This window comes from Carettochelys insculpta, chromosome 5 (assembly GCF_033958435.1).
Source record: "Carettochelys insculpta isolate YL-2023 chromosome 5, ASM3395843v1, whole genome shotgun sequence".
In the NCBI taxonomy this organism is placed as follows: domain Eukaryota; kingdom Metazoa; phylum Chordata; order Testudines; family Carettochelyidae; genus Carettochelys; species Carettochelys insculpta.
Window position 1 is genome coordinate 49,811,215 of NC_134141.1, and position 18,607 is coordinate 49,829,821.

Genomic DNA, 18,607 nt, shown 5'->3' on the forward strand with positions numbered 1-18,607 from the left:
GCATGGGTGATACAGTGGAGAATGATGTGGCAGAGACCTCTCAGGGAGGGGATCAGAAGAAGACCCCACTGACTGGAAAGCATGGGATGTGTGGTCCTAGGGATGAGGGTTCTTTGAACACTACTTCTAAGAGAAGAAGATGGGTGGTGGTGGTCGGGGACTCTCTCCTCAGAGGGATGGAGTTATCCATATGGTGTTCAGACCTGGAATCTTCGGAAGTTTGCTGCTTACTAGGAGCTAGAATCCAGGATGTAACAGAAAGATGTCCAAAAATCATCAAACCTGCAGATTATTACAGAATCACAGAATCATAGGGCTGGAAGGGACCTCAGGAGGTCATCTAGTCCAGCCCCCTGCTTCAAGCAGGATCAACCCCCTACTAAGTCATCCCAGCCAGGACTTTGTCCAGCCGGGACTTAAAAACCTCAAGGGATGGAGAATCCACCACCTCTCTAGGCAATGCATTCCAATGCTTCACCACCCGCCTGGTGAAGAAGTTTCTCCTAATATCTAACCTACACCTTTCCCTCTTCAACTTCTGACCATTACTCCTTGTTCTGCCATCTGACACCACTGAGAACAATTTCTCACCCTCCTCTTTAGAGCTCCCCTTCAGGAAGTTGAAGGCTGCTAGTAAATCACCTCTAAGTCTTCTCTTCTGTAAACTAAACAAGCCCAAATCCCTCAGCCTATCCTTATAGGTCTTGTGCTCCAGACCCTTAATCATTTTTGTTGCCCTTCACTGAACCTGCTCTAGCAAATCCACATCCTTTTTATACTGGGGAGCCCAAAACTGGACACAATATTCCAGATGTGGCCTCACCAGTGCTGAATAAAGAGGAATAGCTACTTCCCTAGATCTGCTCGAAATGCTCATCCTAATGCACCCCAGTATGCCTTTAGCTTTCTTGGCTACAAGGGCACACTGTTTACTCATATCCAGCCTTTCATCCACAATAACCCCTAGGTCCCTTTCCATCATACTGCTGCTGAGCCAGTTGGTCCCCAGCCTGTAACAATGTTTGGGATTCTTCTGCCCCAGGTGCAGGACTCTACACTTTTCCTTATTGAACTGCATCAGATTTCTTTTGGCCCAGTCCTCCAATTTATCCAGGTCCCTCTGGATTCTCTCTCTACCCTCCAACATGTCTACCTCTCCCCCTAGTTTTGTGTCATCCGCAAACTTGCTGAGGGTGCAACCCAGTCCCTCATCCAGGTCATTAATAAAGATGTTGAATAACGCTGGCCCCAGAACTGAGCCTTGCGGCACTCCGCTTGAAACAGACCACCATCCAGATATTGAGCCATTGACCACTACCCATTGGGCCCGACCATCAAGCCAGCTTTCTATCCATCTTATAGTCCAAGGATCCAATCCATATTTCCTTAACTTATGGACAAGCATGTTGTGGGAGACCGCATCAAAAGCCTTGCTGAAGTCAAGGTATATCACATCCACTGACTTCCTCATGTTCACAGAGCTTGTTACGTCGTCATAGAAGCTGATCAGATTGGTGAGGCAGGACTAGCCCCTGGTGAATCCATGTTGGCTACTTTTGATCACATTCCCCTCTTCCAAGTGCTTCAAAATGGATTCCTTGAGGATTTCCTCCATTATTTTCCCAGGGATTGAGGTAAGGCTGATGGGTCTATAGTTCCCTGGATTGTCCTTCTTTCCTTTTTTAAAGATGGGCACTACATTTGCCTTCTTCTAGTCATCCGGTATTACCCCCTTCTACTTCTCCTTGTAGGAACTAATGACAAAGCAAAGAATGACCTTGAGCAGATCAGTTCAGATTATCTAACTCTGGGAAGAATGATCAAGGAATATGGAGCCCAAGTGGTGTTTTCATCCATCCTTTCTGTTGAAGGAAGGGGTCCAGGTAAGGATCACTGAATTGTGGAAGTAAATGCATAGATGCACAGGTGGTGTTGGGGAGAGGGCTTTGGTTTCTTCAGCCAGGGAATTCTGTTTTGGGAACAAGGATTGCTAGGAAGAGATGGGATCCACCCAACAAAGAGAGGGAGGAGCATCTTTGTGGGCAGGCTTGCAAACCTAGTGAGGAGGGCTTTAAACTAGGTTGGCAGGGAGACAGCTACACAAGCCCTGAGATAAGTGAGGAATGACGAGAGTGCAACAAGGAAGCAGCCCTGATTCAAAAGGAGAAAGTAGGCCAATCAGCTAGTTATCTTAGGAGTTTGTACACAAGTGCAAAAAGTCCAGGAAACAAACAGGAGGAATTAGAGGCCTTGGCACTGTCACAGGAGCATGAGGTGATTGAAATAATGAAGACTTGGTAGGATGACTCGCATAACTGAAGCACTGTCATGGAAGGATATCAACTGTACAGGAAGGACAGGCAGGGGAGAAAAGGAGGAGGACTGGCACTGTATGTGAGACAGCAGATCTAGAGACGTTATTATTCCCCTGTATTTGGCACTAGGGAGGCCACATCTGGAGTATTGTGTCCAGTTTGGGGACCCCCAGCATAGAAAGGATGTGGTTGCATTGGAGCGGGTCCAGCGGAGGGCAACTAAAATGATTAGGGGGCTAGAGCACATGACCTATGAAGAGAGGCTGAGGGATCAGGGCTTAGTTTGCAGAAGAGAAAAGTGAGGGGGAATGTGATCGCAGCCTTCAACTTCCTTAAGGGGAGCTCTAAAGAGGATGGAAAGAAACTGTTCTCAGTAATGGCAGAGGGCAGAATAAGGAGAAATGGTCTGAAGTTGCAGTGGGGAAGGTCTAGGTTGGATATTAGGGAAAACTGTTTCACCAGGAGAGTGGTGAAGCACTGGAATGCGTTGCCTAGAGAGGTGGTAGATTCTCTATCCTCAGAGGTTTTTAAGTCCCAACTTGACAAAGTCCTCGCTGCGATGGCTTAGTTAGGGTTGATCCTGGTTTAGGCAGGGGTCTGGACTCGATAACTTCCTCAGGTCCCTTCTGGCCCTAGGATTCCATGATTCTACATTCTGAGGGAAGTAATTATCAATAGTTAAACAACCAGCAAAAGTGTTTGGTTTGCTATTACTTTTATCCTGAGAGAGAACAGGATGATGATGAATTGTCAAGATTGATAAATTGTTTGCTAGAGAGAGGGAGAGAGAGAAGTGAGGAGGTAGCATGGCCCAGAGGACAGAGAAGCAGACAAGAAACAAGGAGAGGTCTACTGCTGGGTCTGACAGCAATGGGCTACTATGTGACCTTGGCAAGTGATTTCTTCCTTGACTGTTTTTGACTGTTACTTGTGGTCTGAGACTCCTCATAGTGTGTTTCCACTATGCACAATAAGGCCTTGATCTGGGTTGGAGACTCAAAGTCCTACTCTAATATCAATATTGTTATAAACTTTAGTCATACAGCACCTATAGGAGATGAGCACAATATGATATAAACTAAACTTGCCGGACTTTTCCCCATGCCTCTCTAACCTGTTGGAATTCTTTGGGAGAACAAATAATGGATAATTATGAATATTTAGAATAGTCCTGTTGTCTATGAGTCTTGTGAAAGAAGTAGGTCTTGAGATGGAGTTTAAATGATGAGAGAGAGTAGGATCTCATCCTCTGGACTTTTTAGAGGTAATTCTATCCACTGTGTTGTGGGATGACTTCATAGGAGAATACCTGAATATAGGAAGAAAAGAGAAGGAAATGAAATGTACCTTTAGGCTAGCATTGTTGAATACATGAAAGGGTTGAAGTGGACTGTGATATTAGTGCTGATTATAATGCCTACAGTTATAGATGCATACATGATGTATCATAAAAGGTACATGGTCCACCTAGTACAGTACTCTGTTTCACACAATGGTCTATCTTCAGATCTTTCAAAGGAAAATGGCCACCCCGGGCCTGGGATCAGCTTAAGCCATGAGGACAGATTGATTTTGCAATGCTTATCTTTGCTTACTTTCCCGACAAATACCCACCTTTTGAAAATTACAGTCTGAGGACAAGAGGGCCTCAACTTTCTCTGACATATCAGATGATAGACTAATGTGTGGAACTGGATACAGGATAAGATGGACCCAGGTATCTATTCTGATATGACATAAAAGTGTTGCATGTAGATGATGCTCTTTTGAAAAAAAAAATCACTGTCTCTCTCTTTCTCTCTCTGTATGCAGGGGATGGGAGTGTAACCCAAGTGTAGGATTAACCACACTAAACAATTTACTCATCTGCAATGAGGTCTTTCATGTATTCTCTTCTTTCTAAAAGTGAGAAGAGCTAAAAGCAGCCACTTCAGTTACATTTGCTGCAGTGTACTCCTGCGTTTCTCAGCTTATGTCACTATCCTACACATACCACATCACATGAAACCACTAACCCTAATCATGAGACTGACACATTCATGTCCCTACAACATATTCATTACACTCTGCTAACAAATGAAGATGATGTTACAATGGCTTTGACATTATGCAACACCTGTTCAATAGAATGGAAACAAGGGACGCTGTGATTAAAGATATTATCTTCCTGACAAAGCACTGCACAACTGTTTGGCTAGAGCTCTAAGGCAAATGGTATATTTGCATATGAAAAGGGATTTGTGTACAATTGATAAATGATGGAATAACTCCTATCTATGGCAAGAGAAGAGGGAGTGTGACATACTTTTCATATTCTGCTTTTACTCTTGCAAAGAGGTGTGAAAGGCACCACAGTGGTAGTTGTGCCTGGTCTACTCTTTGACCAGTAAGGCCATGCATTACTGATCATTGTCATGTTGCCAGCTCTCCTATACAACAGCCAGTCCTAATCCAGAATTCTAAGTTGGAAAAGATCTGTTAGGATACATCTATCTAGGCTGGACCCTGGGAGCTCAAGTTGGATCAGTCTTTTGTCCAGTCTAGTTTCAAGGTTGTCGAGCAAGGGGGCGTTTGCTACTCCATTTGGAAGTTTGGTCCAAAATCTAATAACTTATCCAATAGTGAGATTTCCACCCCCTCTCCCCACACACATTCAGTGAACATTTTCTCTGTATTAAGGGATCTTAGTTCAAATGGGGCAGTGCCAGCCTAACTCTTCATTTCTCTGCAGCTCTGCATGGGTGTTGAAGTAGAAGGAGGGGAAAGTTCCGTCATGGGCATGGGATTTTAAATTTAAAATTCCACAGTGGGGCCACAATTGTAGGGGTCCTGTCCCCAAAAGGAGTTGTGTGTATGGGGACAGGGGGTGTCACAAGGTTATTGTGGTGGGTGTTGTGGTATTAATACCTTACTTCTGTGCTCCTGTGTGTGGGGCTGGGTCTTCAGTCAGCAGCTGCTGTTCTCTGGCTGTCCAGCTCTGAAGGCAGCAGTGTAGAAGTAAGAGTGGCATGGTATGGGATCACTGCTCTTATTTCTGTGCTGCTGCTGGCAGGGCACTGCTTTCATAGCTGGACAGCTAGCTGGCTGCTTGGTTCTGAAGGTGACACTGTGGTAATGCTACAACCCCCTCTAAAATAACCTCGCAAGCCCCCTGTAACTCCCTTTTGGGTCAGGGCCCCCGGTTTGAGAAATGCTGGTCGCTCCCATGAAATCTGTATAGTATAGGTTAAAAGCACCCAGAATACCAGACTTCTTGGTCTGTGATATGTTTTTTGGGAGTGTGAGTTTGGTAGGGCCCTATTTAGAGTTGTAGATCCACACACATGATAATAGCTTTCTAATACCAAGAGTCCTTAAAGACTCCTGAAAGACTAACAAATTTAATTTGGCATAAGCTTTTAAGGGCTGATACCCTCTGCATTAGATGCACTTCTACTGCTACTTACTCTGTTAGCTTGAGTGGTAGCGGACAGTGCTCTGGATGTAAAGGCCCCAACCCTGATGATGACCCAATATGGTTCTGCGTGCTGGACTTTTTTCACATACATATTTTTAGGCATTGCAATTTTCATAAAAATAAACACATTAAAAGAATATTAAGGTTGCAAAGGCAAACGCCTAAAAGTTAGGGAACACCAGAATGGAGGTTGCTTGTGTACCCTTGATTTGATTGCTTGGTAAGACAATCTTTGATTGCATGATTACATATTAGTTTTCCTGTGAAGGAGACTGTAGAGTCCCAGCCTCATTTGTTGCAGAAGCTGGAAGGTGCATAGTGAATGAGGCAGGAGGTTACAAGAAGAGAAAGGATGGACCTTGTGATTAAGGCAGCTGCTGAATGCCACCGCAGAGAAGTGAATTCTCTCCCTGACGCTGCCACAGTGTTCCTATGTGATACTAAGCAAGTCACTTCAACTAAAGGTTTTAATATGTGAATAGTGTGATGTTCCTCATTCTGTGGCTATCCAACTTGAGACCCAAGGGTCTTCTGATTTGCAGAAGCATGGAGCCCCCAGAGCTGCAAATGAGTTCCATGGCAGCTCTGCTCTGCACATATGGGCTGCGTCTACACGTGCACGCTACTTCGAAGTAGCAGCACTAACTTCGAAATAGCGCCCGTTGCGGCTACACGCGTCGGGCGCTATTTCGAAGTTAACTTCGACGTTAGGTGGCAAGAAGTCGAAGTCGCTAACCTCATGAGGGGATGGGACTAGCGCCCTACTTCGAAGTTCAACGTCGAAGTAGGGACCGTGTAGACAATCCGCGTCCCGCAACGTCGAAATTGTGGGGTCCTCCATGGCAGCCATCAGCTGGGGGGTTGAGAGATGCTGTCTCTCCAGCCCGTGCGGGGCTCTATGGTCACCGTGGGCAGCAGCCCTTAGCCCAGGGCTTCTGGCTGCTGCTGCTGCAGCGGGGGATTCATGCTGCATGCACAGGGTCTGCAACTCGTTGTCGGCTCTGTGTATCTTGTGCTGTTTAGTGCAAGTGTGTCTGGGAGGGGCCCTTTAAGGGAGCGGCTGGCTGTTGAGTCCGCCCTGTGACCCTGTCTGCAGCTGTGCCTGGCACCCTTATTTTGATGTGTGCTACTGTGGCGTGTAGACGTTCCCTCGCAGCGCCTATTTCGATGTGGTGCTGCGCAACGTCGATGTTGAACATCGACGTTGCCAGCCCTGGAGGACGTGTAGACGTTATTCATCGAAATAGCCTATTTCGATGTCGCCACATCGAAATAGGCTACTTCGATGTAGGCTTCACGTGTAGACGTAGCCATGATGAGATATAAAACACAAAGCTCTCTGTAAAATCGGGACATAGACAACGCTAATTGAGCACTCAAAATCAGTTTACATTTTTGGCAACTTCCTAGTTGTTCTGTGCGTCAGTTCCACATTTTAAAGATGAGATACCTTCACTGGGTGCTGTGCAAACAAATTAATCAATGTTTGTAATAAAAAAAAAGATACTGTGGTGAAAGAATGATAGAAAAGCCAAATAGTAGTAGTAGTAGTAGTAGGAATAATAATAATAATTATTATTATTATATTATATATTATTAATATATAATAATAACGCTAATAATTATATTAATATATAATAATAACGCTAATAAATATTTATAATATTTAGTTAAATTTACAAATATTTATGTTATAATAAATATACTTTATTATTATTATTCATTCAGTACAGGCTTTGAATGATATACAGTAAATAAGGCCTGGGGCTTGGGACACACTAGCTACGTCTACACGTGAAGCCTACATCGAAGTAGTCTATTTCAATGTGGAGACATCGAAATAGGCTATTTCGATGAATAACATCTACACATCCTCCAGGGCTGGCAACGTCGATGTTGAACATCGACGCTGCGCAGCACCACATCGAAATAGGCGCAGCAAGGGAACGTCTACACGCCAAAGTAGCACACATCGAAATAAGGGTGCCAGGCACAGCTGCAGACAGGGTCACAGGGCGGACTAGCGCGTCCGGGGCAACAGCTAGCCGCTCCCTTAAAGGGCCCCTCCCAGACACACTCAGCCTGCACAGCATGTGGTTTGCAGAGCCATAGGCACGCACACCTCGGGCAACGCAGTCATGGACCCCCAGCAGCAGCAGCAGCAGCAGCAGCAGCAGCCAGAGGTCCACCCAGCCGCCCCTGCAGGAGCAGGGCTTGCCCTGATCCATGCCATGCAGGAGGCAGCTGAGCACCTCCTTGCCACAGAGGAGGAGATGCCCGCAGGGGAGGAGGATGCAACCCCCAACCCTGCAGCACCCCGACCCCCCCGCCGCCTCATATGCCGGCGGCTGTGGAGCTACCCCACCAGCACCGACTGGTGGGAGCGGCTGGTGCTTGGGGAGTGGGACGACGACCGCTGGCTCAGGAACTTCAGGATGAGCTGGCAGACATTTATGGAGCTGTGCCAGTGGCTCACCCCCGCACTCAGGCACCAGAACACTGCCATGCAGCGTGCCCTCCCTGTGGAGAAACGGGTTGGCATCGCTGTCTGGAAGCTGGCCACTCCAGACAGCTACCGATCCGTGGGCCAGCAGTTTGGCGTCGGCAAGGCCACCGTCGGGGCTGTCCTCATGGAGGTAAGAGGACCCACAGAGGGGAGCGGGGGGAGGCAGCCCTGGAAGGGTAGTGGGGACCTGGCAGGGCAGGGCAGGGCAGGGGAGGGGAGGGGAGGGGGGCCCTGGCAGGGGAGGGCCACACACACCCTGCACACCCCTCATTGGTGCTCTCCCATGTGCTTCCCCTGCAGGTCGTCCGCGCCATCAACGCCATGCTCCTCCACAGGCTCGTGAGGCTGAGGGACCCAGATGCCACCATCGCGGGCTCTGCCACCCTGGGCTTCCCCAATTGCTTCAGGGCTCTGAATGGGACTCACATCCCCATCCGCGCCCCGGAGCACAGTGGAGGATGGTACATCAACTGGAAGGGCTACCACTCAGTGGTCCTCCAGGCCTTGGTGGACAGCCGGGGCCGTTTCCAGGACATTTATGTGGGCTGGCCTGGCAGCACCCACGACGCCCGGGTTTTCCAGAACTCGGGCCTGTGCCGCCGGCTGGAGGCGGGGACCTACATCCCCCAGCGGGAGATCCCTCTGGGGGACACCACCATGCCCCTCTGCGTCATCGCAGATGTGGCATACCCCCTCCGGCCCTGGCTCATGCACCCGTACATGGGCCATCTGTCTGCCAGCCAGGAGTGCTTCAACCAGCGCCTGAACCACGTGCACCAGGTGGTGGAGCGCTCATTTGGCTGCCTCAAAGGGCGCTGGAGATGTCTCCTCACCCGCCTGGATGCGGGCCCCACCAACATCCCCCAGATTGTGGGTGCCTGCTGCGCCCTACACAATCTGGTGGAGAGCAAGGGGGAGGCCTTCTTTCAGGGCTGGGCTGTGGAGGCCGGCAGGGCTGATGTGCAGCCACCTGGTGCCCCCAGTCGCCAGGTGGACCCCAAAGGGACCCGGGTCCAGGAGGCCCTGCGGGCCCACTTTGATGAGGATGCTGGGTGAATGCTGCCAGGCCCCCCACTGCCCCCCCCATCCTCCACAACACTCCCTGCCCCTACACCCACACCACGGAGCACCCAACAGCACCCCCCCCACACACTTTTCCTGGACAAATAAAAGCAGACACTTGTTTGTGAAATCAAACTTGTTTACTTTGAACTCTGTTCTAACTAATACTAACTATATACAGGAACTTCTAACTAACTTAAATATGAAAAGTGGATAACAAGGAAGGGGAGAACTATTTACATGGGGGGGGAAGGATCAGACTGTGCAAACGGGGGTCACAAATAAATAAATACAAACTATATACAAGGCCGAACAACAAAACAGTGGGGGGAATATATACAAGGGGGGGGGCACATCCTGGGCCCCATGCCCCTATAGTCCAGCACTGGGGGTGGGAGGCCGGGAGCCCCGCCTCGGCCGCAGCCCTGTCCGGGGCTGGCTGGTGGCCAGGCGGACCGTTAGATATGGCCGGCGAGTGTCAGCTGGCCCCAGGTCTCCCTCGGCGGAACGGCCCTCGGTGGCGGGTGGCAGGGCGACGGTGGACGGCGCGGCGATGACAGGAGCAGCGGGTGGCGCGGCGGGTGGAGCGGGCAGGGCGGGCGCAGCGGTGGACGGCGCGGCATTGGGGGCCAGGTAGTCCGCTGTGCGGTTAAAGGTCTCCATGTAGGCCCCCCATGCCTCTTGGCGCCAGGCCAGCGCCCGCTCCTGGAGGTGGAGGCGGCGTTGCTCCACCCGCAGATGCTGCTCCGCGACCTCCACCTGCCGGTGGTGGAGGGCCAGCAGCTGGGGGTCCGTTGCCGGCAGCTGCTGCTGGGTCCGCCGTCTTGCCCGCCGTGGGGCCAGTCGGTCCTCCGCCGAGGGGCTGGCCTGGAGCGATGGCCCCGGAGGGGATTCCAGGACCACTGAAGCCTCGCCAGCGCTCTCCGGTCCTTCCGATGGTGCAGCTGTGGAACACAGGAGGGGGGGGAAGAAGAGTGGAGACAGCCATTAGTGTGGGCCCCGAGCCGTGGCCCTTGTCCCCCCATCCCTGTGCTGCAGGTTCCCCATCCCCGGGAGATGCTGCTGTGATGGGGTTCAAGGGTCCCCCTGCACTGCACCCTGTCCCCTGGTGGGAGTGACTCTCACTTCACTCAGCAGGGTCTGACAGGAGAGGTTTCTTAGGCAACAGATGCCCAGTTTCTCCCAGAAGTGACAATACAGCAGTCAGAGACAGTCCTTCCAACCCGTCCTGGGGAGAAGACCCTGAGGGGTGCCCCTTTGGGGTGTAGCTTTCCCCCTCCTCAGGCTGGCTGACTTCCAGCTCTCCCTTCTCCTAGCCTCTAACTGTGGCCCCCGATTCAAAGCCAGCTCGGCTCCTCCCTCCTCTTTGTTCAGGGCAGAGGTGTCACCTGCCAGTTGTAGCCCCAGGATCATCCTTTGCCCCTGGGAGCTATTCTGCTTGTTGCTCATATCTAGCCTGAGTCTCGCATTTGCACTCCCCCCACTCCATCACATGCTGCTGCTGCTGCTGCTGCTGGGTGTCCCACCCCCTCCTCCCGGGGGACCCTAGAGGTTCCGCTCCCCCCTGCCCCGGGGATGGGGCATGGCACTGTCGTGCTGGGTGGTGGGGCAGGGACTGATGCACGCCTGTGAGGGACATGCCACTGCTGTCCTTGGGGCCATGGTCATCTGGGCATGTGGAGGGCCCTGGCCACATATCTATTACCCCCGCCCCTCAACAATGGGGGTGTACATCAGGGGGTGTACATACCTGTAGGTCCACTCCCACGGTCGGGGGACACCCGGGGGGCGGATGCCCAGCTGCTGCTCCTTTATGGCAGGAGGAGGATCTGGAGCCCCGTCTCTGTGGAGGAGGAGTCCCCCTCCTCCTCCTCCTCCTGCTCCGGTTCCCCCGGGGGTGGGCTCCAGGGGGGACCCCCGGGGTGCGGGGCTTGCCTCCGGGGCGGACTCCGGCTCCGGGTTCTGCTGGGGTTCCTCAGCCGAGGTGTCAAGCGTGGCCAGAGGGGAGGAGGTGTGCCGGGGGCCCAGGATGTCCCTGAGCTCCCTGTAAAAGAGGCAAGTGACAGGGGCGGCCCCAGGTCAGCCGGCTGCATCCCGGGCCCGGGCGTAACCCTGCCGCAGCTCCTTCACTTTACTCCGGACATGGTCCGGAGCACGGGCAGGGTGACCCCGGGTGGCCAGGCCCTCGGCCAGCCGAGCCAACGCATCCGCGTTCCGCCTCTTGCTCCCCATTACCTGGAGCACCTCCTCCTCGCTCCAGAGCCCCAGCAGGTCACGAAGCTTGGCCTCCTTCCAGGAGGGGCCCCGCTGCCGCTTCCCGGCCTGGCTCCTGCCCTGGCTACCCTGGCTTCCCTTCGGGGGGGTTCCCTCAGGGCGCTGGGGGGGCTGCCGGGCGGCCATGAGGTCCTTTGGGGGTCTCGGTGGCTGAAGATGAGCGTGCAGGCTAGCCGCGTGTTATTGCTGCTGCCTGCACACTCTCTCAGCTTCCTGCACAGAAAGAGAGGGGGTGGGGACCTTTTAGGGGCTGCTCCACGCGTCCACCGTTGAGCTGAGGGGCTGGAGAGTGTGTCTCTCAACCCCTCAGCTGATGGCCGCCATGGAGGACCCCGCAATTTCGAAGTTGTGGGACGTGCAACAACTACACGGTCCCTACTTCGACGTTGAACGTCGAAGTAGGGCGCTATTCCCATCCCCTCATGGGGTTAGCGGCTTCGACGTCTCACCGCCTAACGTCGATGTTAACATCGAAATAGCGCCCAACACGTGTAGCCGTGACAGGCGCTATTTCAAAGTTAGTGCCGCTACTTTGAAGTAGCGTGCACGTGTAGACACGGCTACTGAATGATGAAGATAAAAATATTTAATAGCTTCCCTCTCAGTGAATGAGGCAGATGACCCCACAAAAACAATGAAGTGTGATCATGTAGCCCTAAAACCAGTGTCAAAATGCATATGCACAAAGGGTAGATTAAAGGTGCACAAACAATGTTAGATCTCACATTTCCTAGGTCCTGAGTGTGTGACTTTTGTAATCTTGATGTTCTTGTCACATGACTTTTCTTTTAGCTTATATCACCAGAGTTCTTTGCTCAAAGACCAGCAAATAATGTTGATTCCACAAAGCACACTGCCATAAACCAAACAGTCTCTCAGACATCTTTGTTCCTTCATTACTCGATTTTTATAATTGGATGGATGGTATTCTGTAATACAAATCGCATAAGAAATTTGGACATGTAAATTCACAATTATAACCAGGTTTTGGCTATTATCTGGTTCAGATTTTTAAACAAGCAAGTCAAGAAACAGACAAGCTAATGAAATATTTGTAAAGTGGTTGTGCAATGGCATTTGTTTTCTCTTAGAAGAGCAGAATGTTCTCTGCCAAACCATCAACACGCTTACGTGAAAGACAGAAATGAGACAGATTGCTCTTCAGAGGAGACATGAGTATGACAATCCAATTACTGTTATGTAAAAAAGGATGTCTAAATGAAGCAGATCCTCATCTATTAGTAGGTCATGGCTTTCTTTTCTTTTCTTACTGATAGATAACGTTTCCAGTCATTTTATCCCTGATCTCTCTGCTGAGGTTATAGTGTGTACGTGGTATTAGGCTGAAACCACTAACTCACGTAATTTGTTATGTTATCATGTGTGATGGTGGCAATTTTCAGCCACTAACAATTAAGGCTCCTCTTTGAACCAATGCTCTTCTAGAGAATGGATAGCATTGGATCCTATAACTAGTCCTGTTAGCCATTCAGATTTCCCTCCTTTTCTTTCCAAGGGAGCAGAAGTCAATACAAAATCTATTTGTTTGTGAATCACCATCACTGATGAGGTACACAGTTTTCACAATGATATTTCATTAGCTAAGTTCTTCACAAAAGAAGAACATAAAACCACAAAAATTGTCCTGTAAGCCCTAGTAAAATATTATTTTTAAAAATTCCTAATGAGGAATTAATAGATTCTTTCGTAATGGAACACAACTAAAAACAGAATTATTTCCAAACTATTGTTTGCCAATATACTTCTTTAAAATAACTAAATGTATTGGCAAAATTTACTCCAAATAGAAGAAAAATATCCTCTGTTAGCCTTTGCAGTTAGGGATTTAAAGCTTTCTAAATATTGCAGTATGGGTTTAAAATGTCTAGTAAAACTGCAAATAGAGAGTGCAGTAAATCTGTGGCATGGCAGAAACAATCAGAAGAGTAAATAGAAATGATTAAGCATTTAATCAAAAGCCTTATACTTCGTTGGGTTCTTGTTGTAGCTGCAGGAAAAGATGCTGTAACAGATCTTTAAATAGAAAACCTGAGGCTAAATTCCACTTCATCCATCAAAAGCAGCTGCTAGGAGATGACCTAATTTTAGCGGCTTATCAATTCCTTAGTGCTTGTTGGTTGCTGTAACTTTGATCCTCTGATGCTAGATGACTTTTGTGCTGAATATAGCTAGAATTTAATGCAAATCTTTTGGATGGTTGCCCAGCCAAGCTGCATAATCCAAACAAAGAGAGAGAGAGCAGTACATGATTCAAGCTACTCACGTGTACACTAACACAAATATATTTATCCCGATTCCTTTGGGCAATCAGTTTCATGTCACCAAGCACATATTTCAAATACATTATCCTTGGCTCCCCTCCACTCCCCAAAACAGTGCTCCGCTTTTCATGAAAAACACAAAATGCAGCAAGACACTGACGTTGCCAAGAAATAATGATAGTGTCAATAATTACAGGACGTTTTTAATGAATGTTTTCCAAGCAAATCATTGCCATTACAAAGAGCTGTTATTTATGTTTATGTAGAGCTTGGTCTATATATTCTCAAGGCAAGGAAATGGCTTTGTATTTTTCTTTTAATGTCTTACACCACAAAATTCTTTTTGTTTCTTTTCATGTGGATTGTAATATGTTTTTCTTTTCTCTCTGTCTCGCTCTCTGGCTCTTCATCTTCAAATCCATCTGTGACACACATGCAAGTTACTTGGTGTACAAGTGGTGCTTCACACATATTTATAGTTACCCTAGTTGGCATTCTTTGCTATTCATTGAAAATGATGATGGAGTAGTTTGTCTGCCCCTTTTTTTAATGTGATGAGTAAATTACATAAAAGTAGGTATAAGGGAGGGGTCAGTACACTGTACAGAATTTTTACTGGGAAAGAGAATTTATAGTGTTTGGACTCCAGGATTGAGAGAACTTCTGAATTTCCTTCCCAGCACTGACAATGACTTACTATATGAGCTTCAGCAAGTCACTTAAGGCTTGTTTTTCATGCTCCAGAGGAAGTAAATGAGAGCTGCATGTGATCAGCCCCTTTAATCTTTCTATCTTTTAGTTTATGCAGAGTAAAAAAGATAAATAATCCCAGGCCTTCCACTGGGTAATTGCATATACATGTAAGTTAAACATGCAAATCCCCAGTTTTAATACATAACTGCCCATTTATGTGCAGCTGCCGATTTGTGGATTTGCACTTGTGCTTTCCTTTGAAAATTGGGCCCTGCATGACAATCGCTAGGAACAAGTCAGTCGAGCAGTAATTGAAATTGATAGTTATCTGTTTGATAGTTATCTTCACATATCTTATTTTTTAAAGTTTGCATTTACATTAACATGTCACTACATTATAATAAGAATTTTAGTTTACTTTAAGATTCAATTAACCACACTATCAACTGGCAGATGCTTGAGCCTGAAGTATTAGCAACCTGGGTAATCAGTTTTAAGATGGCTGCCACATTATCTTGTATGTTCGTTTGTTTATTTTTTAACTGTATAGAAGCCCAGCTGAGACTGGGAGCCCATTGTGCTAGACCCCATATATGCACAGAGAGGCTGTCCTTTTCCTTTAGGCTACCGCATAATGACAGGAATGAGGTATTACAGACAAGGAGCAGAGGTGCAGAGCAGTGATTTGTCTTACCCAAAGTTATGCTGGACAATTGTGGCAAAACAGGGAACTGAAGAGCCATCCTTCCTCTTGTGTTCATATTTCCCTAGTAAGTCAATCAGTTACCTAAATTGCAGGTAGTAATTATGGCTTTGGATAGTAGGAGTGTTCTCTCTGGGATTCTTCAGGGAAAACTGGGCCTCTCTCAATCTCAGGACATCTGGATCCCATTCTACTCCTGCTGGAGTCAACTGAATTTGGGCACTGAACTTCAGTGGGAGCAGGACTGAGCTCTTTAAAAACACCAGAGGGCAAATGTGATTGAGTATGTTACAGTAAAAAAGTAAAAAGAGGTGTAGTCTCAGTGGGGGATTAGGAACTAGACATTTCCCAATTTTAATACCACTTTCAGCATTAAATGTCTTCTGTAGCTTTGGGTAAGTTACTTACTCTGTTTGCCACAGTTTATGCATGCATGACACAAGGATATTACTTACTGGCCTTCCTTTTGCGTGTGAGGAAGAATTAAAGTTTCTGAAGATAAAGGTCTGAATGCTCAGTAAGTATTCATCATAGTCAGTAGTTTCTTGCTTCTGATCTGTCCTCTGTCAACGAAACAGCTCTGCTTAAGTCAGTCAAGTTGGGGTTTATTTTGATGGGTAGGTGGCTGGGTTGTTCATAAATATTTTGTGAACTTTCTTATCGTGGGAGAGATGTGCTGTTTGGTTTTGTTGCTCTAAAGGTTTGTTTCAGTCCCTCTGAAGATATAAACTGCCAAAAATTATTTTTCTGTGGATAGCGTCATTTGAGGTGTGGCTGACAGGAAGGACAGTACGCATCGTGGTCATGCTCTGCGGTAGAGTATGCTGCTAAGCAACATTACGCCTGACTCAGTTGCCCCGTTTACTTGAGAAGCCGAGGAAAGTGAGGATGGGCTGGAAACCTAGAAGCATCTCATTAACCTGGTTGTGGCAGATGTAACTGTTTCACTTATAGTTAATCCACATACTGTGCACCCTTGGATGCGGGTTACGCTAGATGCTGCATATCCATGTATGTCTGCCAACCGAAGTGCTGTCTATACGTTTGTATGGGCATAAATGAATTGGTTCTTCGAGAAAGTATCCAAACTCACTGATGGCATATTGGGTTTCAAACCAAATAATGCACATCATGTTTACAAAAACAGAAATCATAATGACCTCAAAGCAAAGACAATATTGGTGGCTTACTGGTTTTTCCAATGTTTATGAAAATTATATTATAATTGTGTAACTGGCTTTATGTTGAGATTAAACAAGAAGTAGTTTAGGCAGGGAGTTCTTGCTCTAGAGGAGCTACCCATGTTGCAAGCTGATTTCAAAGGAGTTGTTAGCTCCTTGAAAGTAATCAGATTCTGAAAGACTTATATGGGTAATGGAAATAATAGCTGAAGTAATATTTGCTATGGGTCACATGAAATGATGTAGACACAAAATTACATATATGGAAAACAGATATAAAATTTCACACAGCAGCCAGATTTGTATGTATGTTTGCAGAATATCCTGGATGTACAGCTAAATCTGTGTCTTTGGAGTTACTCTGGATTGCTGGAGGTGTAAATGAAAGGCAATTTTGGCTCTAAGGTGTCTAAAGTAGGTGTCCTCAACTTACAGCACCATGGTCCCCTTCTGACAACAAATGTTTCTATGTGATCCTAGGCATGGGGACTGAAGACTGAGCTCAACTGAGCCCCCTCCATCCTGGCCAGGGGGATAAAGCCCAAGGGCTTCAGCCCGAGGTGTGGGGATCCTGTAACCTGAGTCCTGCTTCTAGGGCTGAAACCCTCAGGCTTTTGTTTTGACCCTGAGCAGTGGTTTGGGTTGCCAACCCACCAGAATTGGCTTGGAGTCTCTAAGAATGAAAAGTTAATCTTTAATTAAAGATTATGTCGTGTGATGAAATCTCCAGGAATACACCCAGTCAAAATTGGCAACGTTGTTGTGGCCCTGGGTCCCAAGAAGCCTAAATCAGCTCTTATAACCCCATTAAAATGGTGTCCTGCTCACAGTTGGAGAACCATTGGTCTAAAGTGTGGTTACACAAACCACTCTCACAACCAGATATCTGGTTGTGGAAGGGCAGCATCAAGTAGTAGTTTTTGCTGTACTGGTACTGCACAAGGGCTTGCAGACATTTTTGGTTCAAACATGCTTCTTTATAAGGGATGAACCCTGTGACTTTGTCAAAAATGTCAAATACTTATCTCTAGCATACAACTACATTTCCACATGTTTCAAAATATCCAAGCTTGAACACAGGGATCTTTGGGAAACCCTGAGAGAAAAACCTTGCTCATTAGTCAATAAAGATATTTTAGTAGGCTTTGGTGGAAGCCTTATCTTGCCTTTCTGGGCTAAGATTGTAGTTGTAATACTTGGACCACTACATGAGTGTGGATGTTATCCTGTAAGACTTTAGAAATAGGTTCTTGTCTTCCGACTGTAGCTTTGAGCAGTCTAACACACACCAGCACGACAGCATATTTCACTGTTGAAAGAGTACTCAACCATTGCTCCTGGTCATGACGGGACTACAGGGGCTTCATGAGTGTGAAGGCTGACACAGGACAACTGTGCTGCAAAGATTGGGGTGTTTTTCTCCTGCAATTTCACACTTGTGTAAATCAGAAGTGCATCCACTGAAGTTAGTGGTGTTACACCAGTAAATGAATAAATAAAATAAAAATGATGATGCCTGGAACAAATGAAATAAGTAGGATTGAGAAATTAAAATTCTGTGTGCTCATACAGTGTTGTCTTTCCTCCTTACACCATAGAACTTTTGAGTCTGAAGCTCTTGCAATATCAACTTGTGCAATTGTATGGTGAGAGATTCTGTCCTCTACTCTAGCTCCTTTGCTACCATAAAAGAGTTGCAGCTGATGAGAGAGAATTCCCCCACCAATGTCACCATGAGTTTCCCTACTTTCCTTTCCCACCAAGCCCTCAGACAGGCAGGGTGGTTCTGGGGCGGAAGATGCCCTGTGACATACAAGGGACCCTGGAGCCCTTACAGCAGCCCAGAGGCTCAAGGCCCTTCCAGAGGTAACCCATGGTCTTAGCCCATTGGACTTAATCTGTTTTGATTAGGAATACATGTAAGCAGCACCGTTCAGCTCCAGATCTGGATTGTTACCACATCAAAATTTGTGTTTGATTTTGTTTTGTTTTTAAACCAAGGTCCTGATTCAGCTTAGTACCAAGATAGGAACAGTGCATTTGCAGATTTTTGGACTTGCTCTGGATCTAGTTTTTCACATTCTTCCCTAGAATTTAGCAGTGTGTGGATCTGGGGTTTTGATCTGAGTTTCTT

General features: G+C 47.5%; 1 protein-coding gene across 16 annotated transcripts in view; it reads left to right on the top strand.

The window, feature by feature from the left end:
* Positions 1–18,607, top strand: part of LOC142013544 (tubulin polymerization-promoting protein family member 2-like) — a 142,662-nt gene that overhangs the window by 65,876 nt on the left and 58,179 nt on the right. For 5 of the 16 annotated variants that reach the window (XR_012645674.1, XM_074995054.1, XM_074995053.1 and 2 more), the window contains 2 exons: positions 1,480–1,634; positions 1,752–1,883. The exons of 3 other annotated variants lie outside the window; for them this stretch is intronic. The gene's annotated coding sequence lies outside the window, so the exon portion shown is untranslated. Of the gene's footprint in view, positions 1–1,479; positions 1,635–1,751; positions 1,884–3,822; positions 4,033–12,705; positions 18,089–18,607 lie in introns of those variants that run through there. 8 more of the 16 variants (XR_012645673.1, XR_012645671.1, XR_012645672.1 and 5 more) reach the window with 8 other exon arrangements.